Source organism: Lolium perenne, chromosome 1, assembly GCF_019359855.2.
Source record: "Lolium perenne isolate Kyuss_39 chromosome 1, Kyuss_2.0, whole genome shotgun sequence".
Lineage (NCBI taxonomy): Eukaryota > Viridiplantae > Streptophyta > Magnoliopsida > Poales > Poaceae > Lolium > Lolium perenne.
The window spans coordinates 61,530,816-61,548,700 of NC_067244.2; positions in this window are offsets into that span (position 1 = coordinate 61,530,816).

Here is a 17,885-nt window from a genome sequence, read left to right on the forward strand (position 1 = left end):
TTGTAGGATGAGATAGAATGGAATGGAATGGTTCCATTCCAACTTGGAGCCAGAGCAGGTTAATTACTCCGTTCGCGTGTTCGGTTGGGAGGAAAATAGGTAGAATGGAATGTCTCCATCTAAGCTTAATTTTGAGCCTAAACTGAATTTACTTTGTGCTAAACTAGTTTTGTCCACACCAGGCCGAGATTTGCCCGCCCGCGCGAGCAATAGTTCAGAAACCACCGCCGTTGTTGCCGGAATAAATCCGCCGCCGCTGGAATCGCCGCCGCCGCGCGCGGAACCTCCGCAGCCGCTCGCAGAATCGTCGCCGCCGCGCCCGCAGAACCGCCGCCGCCGCCGCAGAATCGCCGCCACCGCGACTGCAGGGAACCGCCGCCGCCGCGCCCGCAGAACCGCCGCCGCCGCCACAAAGCAGCCCGCCGCCGCCCGCAGAACCGCCGCCGCCGCGCTGGAAGCCGCGCGCTGCCGCGCACAAGACTGAAGCCGCGATGCACTGAATCGCGCGGGCGCCAGCGCATGAAGCGCGCCGCGCTCGAGCTTGTCGCCGCTCCTGAATCCGCCGCAGCCGCCGCGCCCGAAGTCGCCGCCGCGCGTGGTTCCTGCTAGCCGCCAGACGGTGTGGCAAGGGAGAGACGAGGGGCAAGGGAGAGATTATGTCGTTTTCTTGTTGACAGTGGGTTGACAAAGTTGTTTAGCCAGCCGTTCCTCCACATTCCACCGATTTGGTGGAATGGGTTGGTTCCGCATATAGAGGGAATATTCCTTTTTGTGGAACTAGTTGGTTCCGTTCCTCCGCACAACCGAACACTGGAATGGGGTCTAGGTGCGGAACCGTTCCATCCCATTCCTCCTCATTCTGAAACCGAACACACCCTCAATGTTCAGGCGAGCGGACTCCCGCGCACGTCACCGACTCATCTCGCTAATCATGTCCCCAAATCATGGAGGAAGAGAAATATAGTTTCGCTAATCACATTTCCCATCCACCAAAGTTCCTTTACGCGAGCCTGGATCGGATGAGGATGATCGCGACCACCATGACGTTGCAAACGCGCTCGCAGCTGGCGTCGGTCCGCTTCAAGTTACGTGGAGAGAGGGGCCGCTACCTGCGTGCCGTTGAGCCTGGTGAGGAGGCCACCCGCCGATGAGAACATGAGTGTGTCCTTCACGGTTGCGCCACATGAGCCTCGTGCTCGCGGCCGCCATGTTTCTTGATGTGCCGCCCTTCTCGTTCCTCTGCCAGCACACGGACGGCGGTGGCCTCCTTCCAGTACCTAACATCGCATCGATGTGGGATGAAGAAATGTTTACCTTCACCGATTCTGGTTATTTATAATCTTGTGAAGAAAGCAAAATACCCTACATAAGAGCCGGTTATTTATCAATTTAGATCCTTACTCCAGTCTCTGATTCATGTAGAGTTGTACACGCCTTCATTTTTGTATGGTAAATCGTGTTTTGTTTGAGCTAGTAATCATGTACGTACACACATGTATAAGTTTAATTATATAGAGATGATCACGTATTGTTAGTCAAACTTGTGAAATAATTGAACATGCTTAGAAATATACATATAAGATACAACCGAAGATAAGCTAGTCAATTATCGGTTGCTAGCTTCAAAGTTAACCGAAAATTCGATAAAAGACGCTTTATTACTTAAACGGTTTAAATATTACATCTAGTCTCTGCATAGCTAAGATGTGCACAGTCGTCCAAAAATCTAGCACATAGTAAAGTTGGTACAAAAGAAATAGCATAAGTCTATAATAAACTAGGCCAAAGGAGTGCGGTCGTGCGATTATGCAGCGACCCATGTTAGATAACCTTCAGTAGGGAAGACACCTCCGTAAAAAGATCGCGATCATTTGTGCGCTGAAGCAACGACCATGAACAGAGCAAAGTCGTACACCAGTAGATAACCTGAACTTTTATCATTAAAAACTTTGTCATTCCTACATAGTCAAAGCGACCATATAACTGCAATCGCTCTCACACTAATAAGTAACTTGTACATGTGATTCATCCCGTTTAACCAATTGCCATAAATATTTGCAATGCTACGTGGCGGGTATAAGGTAGAACCTATCTAAATGATTGGTCATATGGACCTAGCAAATTGACACTGGGAGAAAAGATGTTTGATTGTCTCCTCATCGTGATAGAAAACATATTTCGTACATCAATGGCAGTTGTGTTTTACAAGATTATCTTTGGTGAGAGTAACTCCTCGATGAAAATACTACGCAAAAACCTTTATTTTTAATGGTATCTTCATCTTCCAAATGTATTTAGTATTAACTACCGGTTGAATGGATATGGATGCGATTGAAGCTTTGTACATGGAACCTACCGAAATACACTAACTAAGTTCCCAACGAAATTCATCGAGCCCTTGAATTAGCTGGACTAAAGCTAATATCTATAGCAGTTCATTCCAAGATAACCGGGGTCCAATAAGATTACACCTGAATATCATAGTTGGTGGAGATATTTCCATCACCTTTGCTAAAGTATCACCTTTATGACGTACAATATTGTACAATGCAAGATACTGTTCTCGAAGTGTGGTTGTACCCAACCATTTATCCTTCCACCAATCCCTTATGGAGAAAGAATCATATGGGAAAAAGTGCTTATTAGTAGCCATAATACTAGCCCAAAATGAGAGTCTCCAGGTTTTCATATAACGTGAGAAATCACTTTTGAGACAACATACTTTCTCTTAATAGTTTTTGCCATGCACCATCCTCAGTTAATAACGTAGCCAGCCATTTTCTAAGAATGCTCTATTTTTAATCACCAGATCATAGACACCAAGTCCACCTTAATCTTTAGGACGGCAAATAACGCTCCACTTTGTCAACCGATATTTCTTGTTTTCACTATCTCCTTGCCTAAAGAATCTAGATCGGAAATAGTCCAATCTATGTACAACCCCTTTAGACAACTGTAATAAAGAAATCATATACAGTACCATGTTTGTGAGTATTGAATTAATGATAACTAATCTTCCACCTATAGATAGTAATTTTATTTTCCAACTACTAAGATGTTTCTGAAGGCTTTCATCGACGGGTTTCCATTCAGCTAGTGTGAGTCTTTGATGATGGATTGGAATACCCAGATAACTGATTGGAAGGCTGCCTTGCCCACATCCGAATAGTTCGGCATATAGGTTGACCTCATCTTGGGCATCGCCAAAACAAAACAATTCGCTCTTATGAAAATTTATCTTAAGACCTAACAATTGCTCAAACATTGGTAGTATTAATTTCAGGTTTCTAGCCTTATTAAAGTCATGTTTCATAAACATAATTGTATCGTCGGCGTATTGAAGAATAGACAGCTCACCATCAACCAGATGAGGGACCACTTCTTTAATCTGACCATTACTTTAGCGCACTCAATAATAATAGTAAGCATATCCACCAGAATGTTAAATAACATTGAAGATAGAGGATCACCTTGCCTCAAACTTTTTGTGTGAAAGTATGTACCAACGTCATCATTGATCTTAATGGTGACACTTTCTCTAAAAAAAAGTTATTAATTAAGGCGCGCCATTCTTCAGAAAAAACCTTTCATCCTGAAAGTTTGTTCAAGAAATACCACTTAACTTTATCATAAGCTTTTTCAAAATCGATTTTGAGGACCACCCCCATTCAACGTTTTGCGATGCAACTCATGAATTGTTTCATGCAAGGTTACAACCCCATCTAGGATATATCTACCTTACATGAAATCAGTTTGTGTATGACGCACCACGTGACCAGCCACAAAATTTAGTCTAATAGTAGCTACCTTAGTGAAAATTTTGTAGTACATATTAAGAAGGAAAATTGGTCTATACCGTTGAATCCGTTCCTCCCAATTAACTTTTGGTAATAAATAATTTTCCCAAAGTTGATACAGAAAAGCTGTAGTTGACCAGCATGCAGTTGACGAAACTAATCCAAAAGATCAAGCTTGATAATTTCCATGAATTTGATAAAAATCTACAGAGAAATCATCAGGTCTAGGCGTCTTATTATGTTCCATTTGAAAGACAACGTTCCTTACCTCTTCCTCAGAATAAGGGGAAATAAGGATTGCATTTTCCTCAACAGAAACTTGGGGGATATCTATCCTAGATTCATCCAGGGAAATATTTGATTCCTCCAGGGTGCCAAATAAACTCTTGTTGTAGGAAGTAATATACGACTTAAGTTGCTCATGCCCTTCAATGGTGCCCTCGTCCAGAACAAGAGAACGAATGACTTTCTTCATGTGTCTGCCATTGGTGACACTATGGAAATATCTCGTATTCGAATCTCCTTCCAACGGGAACTGTGCCTTATACCGTTGGTACCATTTGAGTTCCTCCTCTCGTAGGAGACCAGCTAACTTTGCATTGTATTGAATCTTAAGTTCAATTTCGTGCATCGTTAGAGGTCCCATCTTAGCGATTGTCTCTAAATCATCTATATTTAATGATATGCTGAGTTCACTCTTTTGAGCACCCCAGTTGACATAGGCATCCCCAATGGGCCTGCCGAAGATAGTACCCGGGGTTTACTGAAGGCCCACGACTCGAAGAATAAGAAGAATCGGAAGCCCAAGTTGTTATTAAGGAAAGCTAGAGTTGTATTAGGAGATGATGTTTGTAATCTTACGGGATGAATTGGAAACCTTCCCGGACTCTGTAACTTGTACAATACGAATCCCTCGGCTCCACCTCCTATATAAGGGGGAGTCGAGGGACAAAGAAAGAATCGAATCATTGTCTCACAAACCCTAGTTTTTACATCGTCGAGTACTTTTCAGCTGAAACCTTCGAGATCTACTTGCCCTCTACATCCAACGAAACCCTAGTCTACTATCTGTAGGCATTGACAAGTTAATACCTTGTCAATTGGCGCCGTCTGTGGGATCTAGAGGCGACAAGGAGCTGATCTCGATGGCACGCTCAAGATCGTCGACTTCATCGGTGGCAAGCAACATCATGGATCGAGGTAAACAGATCGAAACTGGTCTAGTTGATTTTGTACCTCACCCACCCTCCCGTTTGGATGCATATGCGTATCTGGAGGAGCCCATGGAGATGACGTTTGGAAAGTTTCACTTCCGCGTCGAGAAAAAAGGAGCGTATCGTCTCGAAGTTCCGATCTCGTCGGGACTATCGGCGGTTGATCCTGACTTCTCAAGCTCAGCATCATCCATCGAGTCAAGCGACGAGGAAATTTCGTCGCCACGCTTCATCGGCAGCAAGGCAAGCGAAAAACTCGCCAAGATCTTCAGCGACATGTCCTTCGAGTCATCGGCGGACTCCTATATAAGCGATGATTCGAGCGACACCGACAGCTTCGACTTCATCGACAAATCCATATCTATTGGGAAGGTCTTCACCAATCTCTATGATGGTGTCACCAAACCAAGCAAAGTGAAAACTCCAAAATATCATCAAGTTTATGCCATTGGAGAAGAAAGTCGCGATCAAGAGGAAACATCAGAGGCTTTCGACGATTTGGGAAATCCATATGTCGATTCCTCAGATCTAAGGAGAGGTTTGGGCACTAAATATGTCGGGCCCACACCACGTGTCAGAGTTCAACTTCCACAAGCAGCATGGGATAGAGCTGCGAAAGCTTTGGATGGCTCTGAACCAATGGAGACAACCGCCACGGTAGAAGAACTGCAAGCATATCAATATAGGCTCGCCAGAGCAGGAAGGGAATTGGAAAAACAGACAGCTGCTCTGAATAGAAGAAGGGAGGCAGCTTCCGCGTCAAGCAGGCGAAAGCTGCAACGCTAGAGGAGCTGAGGTCATGTCGACAAAAGCATGATGAATCAATGAGGAAATACATCCAAAGGTGGAACATCATCAAAAACTCGGCAGAAAATATATCTGACGAGAGAGCGATAGATGCGTTTGTAGCAGGAGTTCGACGAGGAGATTTCGTGGAGGACTTGGGAAGGACAAACCCAAGGACAATATCAGCATTAATGGAAATAGCAAACAGATGGGCAGATGGTGAAGATGCAGTACATAACAAACGACATAGGTCCCCAGAAGAGGACCGTAGTCGAAATTTTCAAAATAGACGCCGATTTCCTCGACAATTCTCAAGTTACGACGCACCTGGCCAAATATCGGCTGGTTTTCGGGGAAACAATGGAGGAAACAATAGAGATGATTACCAAAGAAGTAATGCACAGCAAGGCGACAATAGAGATAACAGGCAAAATAGCGGATCAAGGTTTCAGAGATCTTTCGTAACTCCAGAAGATATGATGAACGGGCCGTGCCAGATGCATTTTTATCTCTACAGCAATGGGAAAAGACAATCAGGACATCTGCAGAAAGACTACCGCAATTTTCAAGCAATGATGCGGGTCGCAGGGATGACTAATGCTCACGCAGCAAATAGAAACCCCCAAGGGCCCAAGAGTGAGATCCACTTGCCACCTCCTCCCGCGATCACGGACGAAAATCGACATCAGCTCAGAATAGCGGCAGCACCACAACCACCTCCATATGTTGATCCGAACAATAATGGTGCGGTCTCGATGATTCAAAAAGCTAGGCCATCTAATAGGGCTTAGAAGGTAATCTCGCGGCAAGTGTTTATGGCAGAGAAGATGCCTCCACCAACGGTTGAGTACCTAAATTGGTCAGGGCAAGACATTGGCTTCACAATAGCGGATCACCCGCAGCAAGTTCCTCGACCAGGGCAATCAGCACTTATCATACCAGCAGTAATTGCAGGGTTCGACGTATCTCGAGTGTTCATAGATGGCGGCAGTAGTTTAAACCTTATGTACGCAGATACGCTAAGGAAGATGAACATCTCCTTAGCAAATTTGAAACCAACCGACACACGTTTCCACGGCATCACACCAGAGAAGCCAAGTTACCCATTGGGGAGGATCAATCTCGACGTTCAATTTGGGACCCGAGAAAATTACAGGATAGAAAGGTTGGAATTCGAAGTTGTCGATTTCCCGTCGCAGTATCACGCTTTGTTGGGACGCCCAGCGTATGCCAGGTTTATGGCGGTGCCACACTACACATACCTGCTTTGGAGGTTGCCTGGGCCCAAGGGACCAATCACAGTCAAAGGAAGCTTCGCGCTAGCCGATAAATGTGACAAGGATTTTCATCGACTATCAGAAACCTTCGGGATGCAAGCGGAGTATGCAGCGTCAAGGCTCATGACTGATTATGATGTGCTGCCAGATGTGTTGGAGATATGCCCAAGAGGCAATAATAAAAGTAGTTATTATATATCTTTATGTTTATGATAAATGTTTATATATCATGCTATAATTGTATTAACCGAAACATTAGTACATGTGTGATATGTAGACAAACAAGAAGTCCCTAGTATGCCTCTTAAACTAGCTTGTTGATTAATGGATGATTAGTTTCATAATCATGAACATTGGATGTTATTAATAACAAGGTTATATCATTATATGAATGATATAATGGACACACCCAATTAAGCATAGCATAAGATCTCGTCATTAAGTTATTTTCTATAAGCTTTCGATACATAGTTACCTAGTCCTTATGACCATGAGATCATGTAAATCACTTATACCGGAAAGGTACTTTGATTACACCAAACACCACTGCGTAAATGGGTGGCTATAAAGGTGGGATTAAGTATCCGGAAAGTATGAGTTGAGGCATATGGATAAACAGTGGGATTTGTCCATCCCGATGACGGATAGATATACTCTGGGCCCTCTCGGTGGAATGTCGTCTAATGTCTTGCAAGCATATGAATAAGTTCATAAGAGACCACATACCACGGTACGAGTAAAGAGTACTTGTCAGGAGACGAGGTTGAACAAGGTATAGAGTGATACCGAAGATCAAACCTCGGACAAGTAAAATATCGCGTGACAAAGGGAATTGGTATCGTATGTGAATGGTTCATTCGATCACTAAAGTCATCGTTGAATATGTGGGAGCCATTATGGATCTCCAGATCCCGCTATTGGTTATTGGTCGGAGTGAGTACTCAACCATGTCCGCATAGTTCACGAACCGTAGGGTGACACACTTAAAGTTGGATGTTGAAATGGTAGAACTTGAATATGAAATGGAGTTCGAATATTTGTTCGGAGTCCCGGATAAGATCCCGGACATCACGAGGAGTTCCGGAATGGTCCGGAGAATAAGATTCATATATAGGATGTTATTTTATGTGAATTAAAATGTCGCGGAAGGTTCTATGGAAGGTTCTAGAAGGTTCTAGAAAAGTCCGGAAGAAACCACCAAGGAAGGTGGAGTCCACATGGGACTCCACCTCCATGGCCGGCCAACCCTAGTGGGGGAGGAGTCCCAAGTGGACTCCCCTTAGGGGGCCGGCCACCCCCCATATGGGAGGTGGAAACCCCACCTCTAGTGGGAGTCCTAGCTTGGGTAGGTTTCCCCACCATATGGAAGGTTTTTGGTTCGGGTCTTATTCGAAGACTTGGAGACCAACACTTGGGGTTCCACCTATATATAGAGGGGCCAAGGGTAGGGGGCCGGCCACCCAAGAACCACCAAGGTGGCCGCACCCCTTAGTGGCCGGCGCCCCCTCTCCCCAAACCCTAGCGGCCTCTCTCCTCCACCACGTCCCGCACGCTTAGCGAAGCTCCGCCGGACTTCTCCACCACCACCGACACCACGCCGTCGTGCTGTCAGATTCAAGAGGAGCTACTACTTCCACTGCCCGCTGGAACGGGGAGGTGGACGTCGTCTTCATCAACAACCGAACGTGTGACCGAGTACGGAGGTGCTGCCCGTTCGTGGCGCCGGAACCGATCGTGATCAAGATCTTCTACGCGCTTTTGCAAGCGGCAAGTGAACGTCTACCGCAGCAACAAGAGCCTCATCTTGTAGGCTTTGGAATCTCTTCAAGGGTGAGACTCGATAACCCCTCGTTGCTACCGTCTTCTAGATTGCATCTTGGCTTGGATTGCGTGTTCGCGGCAAGAAAATTTTTGTTTTCTATGCAACGTTATCCTACAGTGGTATCAGAGCCGTGTCTATGCATAGATGGTTGCACGAGTAGAACACAATGGTTTGTGGGCGTTGATGCTTTTGTTATCTTTAGTTGAGTACTTTGCATCTTTGTGGCATAGTGGGATGAAGCGGCTCGGGCTAACTTTACATGACCGCGTTCATGAGATTTGCTCCACGCTCGACATGCAACTTGTATTGCATAAGTGGCTTTGCGGGTGTCTGTCTCTCCTACTATAGTGAAGATTCAATTTACTCTTCTATTGACAACACTAGTATCACCGTTGTGGTTCATGTTCGTAGGTAGATTGGATCTTACTCGAAAACCCTAAACCACGTAAAATATGCAAACCAAATTAGAGAACGTCTAACTTGTTTTTGCAGGGTTTGGTGATGTGATATGGCCATAATGTGATGATGACTATGTATGAGATGATCATTATTGTATTGTGGCAACCGGCAGGAGCCTTATGGTTGTCTTTAAATTTCATGTTGAGTAGTATTTCAAAGTAGTTGTAATAGTTGCTACATGGAGGACAATCATGAAGACAGCGCCATTGACCTTGGTGCTTCGTCGACGATGATGGAGATCATGCCCGTTGATGATGGAGATCATGTCCGTGCTTTGGAGATGAAGATCAAAGGCGCAAAGACAAAAGGGCCATATCATATCACATATGAACTGCATGTGATGTTAATCCTTTTATGCATCTTATTTTGCTTAGATCGCGACGGTAGCATTATAAGATGATCTCTCACACTAAAATCTCAAGATAATAACGTGTTCATCCTTAGTAGCACCGTTGCCAAGACTTGTCGTTTCGAAGCATCTCGTGATGATCGGGTGTGATAGAATCAACAAGTGCATACAACGGGTGCAAGCCAGTTTTGCACATGCGGATACTAAGGTGGCCTTGACGAGCCTAGCATGTACAGACATGGTCTCGGAACACGTGATACCGAAAGGTAGAGCATGAATCATATGATTGATATGATGAACACTTTGAGTGTTCGCCATTGAAGTTACATCTTGTCTCGTGATGATCGGACTTGGTGTGGTGGATTTGGTTCGTGTGATCACTAAGACAATGCGAGGGATATTGTTTTGAGTGGGAGTTCACCTAGTTTTTAATTATATTGAATTAAAATTTGAACTCAATTTGTCATAAACATTAGTCTAAACTATTGCAAATATGTTGTAGATATGGCGTCCTCAATCAATTTTAACCAGTTCCTAGAGAAAGAAAAGCTTAAGAGCAACGGTAGCAACTTCACCGACTGGTTCCGTCATGTGAGGATTTTCCTCAATGGCGGAAATCTGCAATATGTGCTTGATGCACCGCTAGGTGACCCTCCTGCAGAAACTGAAACCGATGAAGTAAAAGCTGTTTACGCAACTCGGAAAACTCGGTACTCTCATGTTCAGTGTGCCATCTTATGCAGTCTGGAAGCCGATCTTCAAAAACGTTTTGAGCACCACGATCCACATGAGTTAATCAATGAGTTGAAGACTATATTTGAGACTCATGCGGCCGTGGAATGCTATGAAGCATCGAAACACTTCTTAATTTGCATGATGGAAGAAGGCAGCTCCGTTAGTGAGCACATGCTCGCCATGACCGGGCATGCGAAGAAACTCGATGACTTGGGAATAGTGATTCCTAATAGGCTGGGATTAATCGTGTCCTTAAATCACTGCCACATAGTTACAACAACTAAGTTATGAACTACAATATGCAGAACATGAACAAAGAGTTACCCGAACTCTTCTCCATGCTGAAATCTCTTGAGATTGAGATCAAGAAAGAGCACCAAGTGTTGATGGTCAACAAGACCACCGACTTCAAGAAAGCAGGGGCAAGTCTAAAGGCAAGAATAAGAAGAGTGGCAAGAAAGCTGCCACGCCTCCTGTGAAACCTAAGACTGGCCCTAAGCACGATCTGAGTGCTATTACTGCAAGGAGAAGGGACAACTGGAAGCGTAATTGCTCCAAGTATTTGGCGGATACGAAGAGCGGCCTTGTCAAGAAGAAGAAAGAAGGTATATCGATATACATGTAATAGAAGATTAACTTACTGGTTCTCGTACTAGTACCTGGGTATTTGATACTGGTTCGGTTGCTCATATTTGTAACTCGAAACAGGAACTAAAGAATAAACGTAGACTACTAAAAGATGAAGTGACCATGCGCGTTGGAAATGGATCCAAAGTCGATGTGATCGCTGTCGGCACACTTCCTCTACATCTACCTTCGGGATTAGTTTTAAGCCTCAATAATTGTTATTTTGTACCCGCGTTGAGCATGAACATTATATATGGATCTTGTTTAATGCAAGACGGTTATTCATTCAAGTCTGAGAATAATGGTTGTTCTATTTTTATGAATAATATCTTTTATGGTCGAGCACCTGAAAAGAATGGCTTATTTCTGTTAGATCTCGATAGTAGTGATACACATATACATAACATTGATGCTAAGCGAATTAAATTGAATGATAATTCTACTTATATGTGGCACTGTCGTCTTGGTCATATTGGAGTGAAACGCATGAAGAAACTCCATACCGATGGATTACTTGAATCACTTGACTTTGAGTCACTTGATAGATGCGAAGCATGTCTAATGGGAAAAATGACTAAGACTCCATTCTCTGGTATTATGGAGCGAGCTACTGACTTATTGGAAATCATACATACCGATGTGTGCGGACCAATGAGTGTAGCATCGCGCGGTGGTTATCGTTATGTTCTAACCTTCACAGATGATCTGAGTAGATATGGGTATATCTATTTTATGAAACATAAATCCGAGACTTTTGAGAAGTTTAAGGAATTCCAAAGTGAAGTAGAAAATCAACGTAACAAGAAGATTAAATTTCTACGATCTGATCACGGAGGTGAATATCTGAGTTATGAGTTTGGCATGCATTTAAAGAAATACGGAATACTTTCACAATTGACACCGCCGGGAACACCACAACGAAACGGTGTGTCCGAACGTCGTAATCGAACTCTCTTAGATATGGTTCGTTCTATGATGTCTCTTACTGATTTGCCGTTATCATTTTGGAGTTATGCATTAGAGACAGCCGCATTCACTTTAAATAGAGCACCATCAAAATCCGTTGAAACGACGCCGTATGAATTATGGTTAATAAGAAACCTAAGTATCGTTCCTAAAAGTTTGGGGTTGCGAAGCCTATGTAAAAAAGTTACAACCGGACAAGCTAGAACCCAAAGCGGAGAAATGCGTCTTCATAGGATACCCTAAGGAAACTATAGGGTACACTTTCTATCACAGATCCGAAGGCAAGATCTTTGTTGCTAAGAACGGAACCTTTCTTGAGAAAGAATTTCTCACTAAAGAAGTGACTGGAAGAAAAGTAGAACTCGATGAGATTGAAGAATCTCTGCTCGTTGATCAGAGTAGTGCAGTACCGGAAGATGTTCCTGTGCCACCTACACCGGCAATAGAGGAAGCTAATGATAATGATCATGAAACTTCAAACGAGATAGCTACTGAACCTCGCAGATCGACAAGGGAACGTGCCACTCCAGACTGGTATGATCCTTGTCTAAATGTCATGATTGTGGACAACAATGATGAAGACCCTGCGACATATGAAGAAGTGATGATGAGCCCAGATTCCAACAAATGGCAAGAAGCCATGAAATCCGAAATGGGATCCATGTATGATAACAAAGTATGGACTTTGGTAGACTTACCTGATAGCCGCAAGGCTGTCGAGAATAAATGGATCTTCAAGAGAAAAACAGATGCTGATGGTAATATTACTGTCTATAAAGCTCGACTTGTCGCAAAGGGTTTCCGACAAATTCAAGGAGTTGACTACGATGAGACTTTCTCACCTGTAGCGAAGCTAAAATCTGTAAGGATTTTGTTAGCAATAGCTGCATTTTTCGATTATGAGATTTGGCAGATGGATGTCAAAACGGCGTTCCTTAATGGAGACATTGAGGAAGAGTTGTATATGGTACAACCCAAAGGTTTTGTCGATCCTAAAAATGCTGACAAAGTATGCAAACTTCAGCGTTCAATTTATGGACTGAAGCAAGCATCAAGAAGTTGGAACCGACGCTTTGATAAGGTGATCAAAGACTTCGGGTTTATACAGTGTCATGGAGAGGCCTGTATTTACAAGAAAGTGAGTGGGAGCTCTGTAGCATTCCTGATATTATATGTAGATGACATATTATTGATTGGGAATGATATAGAACTATTAAGCAGTGTAAAAGGTTATTTGAATAACAGTTTTTCAATGAAAGACCTTGGTGAAGCATCATATATATTAGGCATCAAGATTTATAGAGATAGATCAAGACGTCTAATAGGGCTATCACAGAGTACATACCTGGACAAGATTCTAAAGAAGTTTAGAATGGACGAAAGTAAGAAAGGATTCTTACCTATGTTACCAGGCAAGGTCTTGAGTAAGACTCAAGGTCCAGCTACGGCAGAAGAAAGAGAAAGGATGAGTCAGATCCCCTATGCCTCGGCAGTAGGCTCTATCATGTATGCCATGCTATGTACAAGACCGGATATAGCACATGCTGTTAGTTTGACTAGCAGATATCAAAGTGATCCAGGAATGGAACACTGGACAGCGGTCAAGAATATCCTGAAGTACTTGAAAAGAACTAAGGATATGTTTCTTTGTTATGGAGGTGACCAAAAGCTCGTTGTAACAAGTTACACCGATGCAAGTTGGAACACTGATCCGGATGACTCTAAGTCACAATCTGGGTACGTGTTTATATTGAATGGTGCTGCGATGGCTGGGCTAGCTCGAAGCAGTGCACGGTGGCGAAATCCTCAACAGAATCGGAGTACATAGCGGCTTCAGAGGCTTCATCAGAAGCGGTATGGATGAAGAGGTTCATTATAGAGCTCGGTGTGGTTCCTAGTGCATTGGACCCACTAGTCATCTATTGTGACAACATGGGTGCCATCGCCAATGCACAAGAACCAAGGTCACACAAGAGGCTGAAGCATATCAAGCTGCGTTATCATTCAATTCGCGAGTACATCGAAGATGGAGAAGTAAAGATTTGCAAAGTACACACTGATCTGAATGTAGCAGATCCGTTGACTAAAGCTCTCCCTAGGGCAAAGCATGACCAACACCAGAATGCCATGGGTGTTAGGTACCTTACAATGTAATCTAGATTATTGACTCTAGTGCAAGTGGGAGACTGTTGGAGATATGCCCAAGAGGCAATAATAAAAGTAGTTATTATATATCTTTATGTTTATGATAAATGTTTATATATCATGCTATAATTGTATTAACCGAAACATTAGTACATGTGTGATATGTAGACAAACAAGAAGTCCCTAGTATGCCTCTTAAACTAGCTTGTTGATTAATGGATGATTAGTTTCATAATCATGAACATTGGATGTTATTAATAACAAGGTTATATCATTATATGAATGATATAATGGACACACCCAATTAAGCATAGCATAAGATCTCGTCATTAAGTTATTTGCTATAAGCTTTCGATACATAGTTACCTAGTCCTTATGACCATGAGATCATGTAAATCACTTATACCGGAAAGGTACTTTGATTACACCAAACACCACTGCGTAAATGGGTGGCTATAAAGGTGGGATTAAGTATCCGGAAAGTATGAGTTGAGGCATATGGATCAACAGTGGGATTTGTCCATCCCGATGACGGATAGATATACTCTGGGCCCTCTCGGTGGAATGTCGTCTAATGTCTTGCAAGCATATGAATAAGTTCATAAGAGACCACATGCCACAGTACGAGTAAAGAGTACTTGTCAGGAGACGAGGTTGAACAAGGTATAGAGTGATACCGAAGATCAAACCTCGGACAAGTAAAATATCGCGTGACAAAGGGAATTGGTATCGTATGTGAATGGTTCATTCGATCACTAAAGTCATCGTTGAATATGTGGGAGCCATTATGGATCTCCAGATCCCGCTATTGGTTATTGGTCGGAGTGAGTACTCAACCATGTCCGCATAGTTCACGAACCGTAGGGTGACACACTTAAAGTTGGATGTTGAAATGGTAGAACTTGAATATGGAATGGAGTTCGAATATTTGTTCGGAGTCCCGGATAAGATCCCGGACATCACGAGGAGTTCCGGAATGGTCCGGAGAATAAGATTCATATATAGGATGTCATTTTATGTGAATTAAAATGTCGCGGAAGGTTCTATGGAAGGTTCTAGAAGGTTCTAGAAAAGTCCGGAAGAAACCACCAAGGAAGGTGGAGTCCACATGGGACTCCACCTCCATGGCCGGCCAACCCTAGTGGGGGAGGAGTCCCAAGTGGACTCCCCCTTAGGGGGCCGGCCACCCCCCCATATGGGAGGTGGAAACCCCACCTCTAGTGGGAGTCCTAGCTTGGGTAGGTTTCCCCACCATATGGAAGGTTTTTGGTTCGGGTCTTATTCGAAGACTTGGAGACCAACACTTGGGGTTCCACCTATATATAGAAGGGCCAAGGGGAGGGGGCCGGCCACCCAAGAACCACCAAGGTGGCCGCACCCCTTAGTGGCTGGCGCCCCCTCTTCCCAAACCCTACCGGCCTCTCTCCTCCACCACGTCCCGCACGCTTAGCGAAGCTCCGCCGGACTTCTCCACCACCACCGACACCACGCCGTCGTGCTGTCGGATTCAAGAGGAGCTACTACTTCCGCTGCCCGCTGGAACGGGGAGGTGGACGTCGTCTTCATCAACAACCGAACGTGTGACCGAGTACGGAGGTGCTGCCCGTTCGTGGCGCCGGAACCGATCGTGATCAAGATCTTCTACGCGCTTTTGCAAGCGGCAAGTGAACGTCTACCACAGCAACAAGAGCCTCATCTTGTAGGCTTTGGAATCTCTTCAAGGGTGAGACTCGATAACCCCTCGTTGCTACCGTCTTCTAGATTGCATCTTGGCTTGGATTGCGTGTTCGCGGTAGGAAAATTTTTGTTTTCTATGCAACGTTATCCTACAAGATGTAGGGAGACCTAACAAGGAATCAACTTTCAATACCGCAAAAGATTCTAAGGAAGTGCAGATCCACCCGACAGATCCGAAGAAAACGACGTCCATCGCAACAAACATGGACCTCGCATAGGAAAGCGCGCTCGTCGAGTTCCTCCGTGAGCACTGGAAAATCTTCGCATGGTGTCCAGCTGACATGCTAGGAGTACCCAGGGAACTTGCCGAGCACCACCTAAACTTGGATCCAATAGCAAGACCAATCAAACAACCTTTGCGGCGTTTTTCGGAACCAAACCGCAAAGCCATGCTGTCAGAAATTGATCGACTCAGAGAAGCTGGTTTCATTAAAGAGATATCCACAGAGGCCACCTGGGTAGCTAACCCAGTGATGGTGCCAAAGAAAAACACGAAAGTCCTTCGTATGTGTGTCGACTTTACGTGCCTCAATAAACATTGTCCAAAGGATCACTTTCCCCTCCCAGGGATCGATCAAATCATCGACTCCACGGCAGGATGTGAACGTCTTTCCTTTTTGGACGCATATTCTGGTTATAACCAGATCAGATTAAAAGAAGATGACGAAGCCAAGACAGCGTTCATTACACCATATGGCGTATTTTGTTACAGGACAATGCCTTTCGGGTTGAAAAACGCGGGAACAACATATCAACGGATGATGCAGAAGTGGTTAGCAACACAGATTGGGAAAAATGTACAAGTGTACATCGACGACGTCGTCATCACATCAAAAAAGGGGGCAACATTAATCGAAGACTTGAAGGAAACCTTCGACAACCTCGATAAATTTTGTCTCAAGTTGAATCTGACGAAGTGTTCTTTCGGCGTCCCTGCAGGAGAACTTCTCGGGTTCCTAGTATCAGCAAGAGGGATCGAAGCTAATCCCGAAAAAATCCAAGCTATTGTAACAATGAGGAAGCCAACAAAGTTGAAAGAAATACAGCAGCTAACTGGCGAGTCGCAGCTTTAAGCAGATTCGTCGCCAGATTGGGAGAAAAGGCGTTACCGTTCTACGCCCTAATCAAGCAAGGAGACAAGTTCCAATGGAACGAAGAGGCAGATAGAGCTTTCGAAGATCTTAAACGTGCAATCTCGACACCACCGATCTTGGTGGCGCCAAAAGAGAAGGAACCCCTCCTGCTATACATTGCGGCGACACCCCAGGTGGTCAGCACGGCGCTAGTAGTCGAAAGAGAAGAAGAAGGAAAACTCCATGGAGTGCAGAGGCCAGTATATTTCATTAGTGAAGTATTATCGCCTTCAAAACAGAGGTACCCGCAGTACCAAAAGCTAGCATATGGAGTATTCACAACCGCAAGAAAATTGCGGCACTATTTTTCGGCGCATCCGATAATAGTGGTCAATGAGGCGCCTTTATCCAATATACTCAACAATCCAGAAGCTACAGGCCGTGTCTCCCTTTGGGGAATAGAACTTTCTCCTCGGGACATCACATATGAAAAAAGAAAGGCAATAAAGTCGCAAATTTTACCAGACTTCATCGCAGAGTGGATGGAGTTGCAAAACACAGGACCTCCGGATTTATCGAGAACCTGGACCATGAACTTTGACGGGTCCAAAAGGTTAGAAGGAGCTGGAGCAGGGGTGATACTCATATCACCTGAAGGCGACAAATTGAAATATGTCTTGCGGATGACGTTCCCAAACGCATCTAATAATGAGGCAGAATATGAAGCTCTTATACATGGGATGAAGATGGCGAAAGCCTGCGGCGCAACTCGATTAAAAATATTTGGCGACTCACAATTGGTAGCTCAGCAAGTCATGAACCAATGTGATGCAGTCAATGATAGCATGGTAGCATACAAGGAAATGTATAACGAGCTGGAGAAGCTGTTTGATGGATG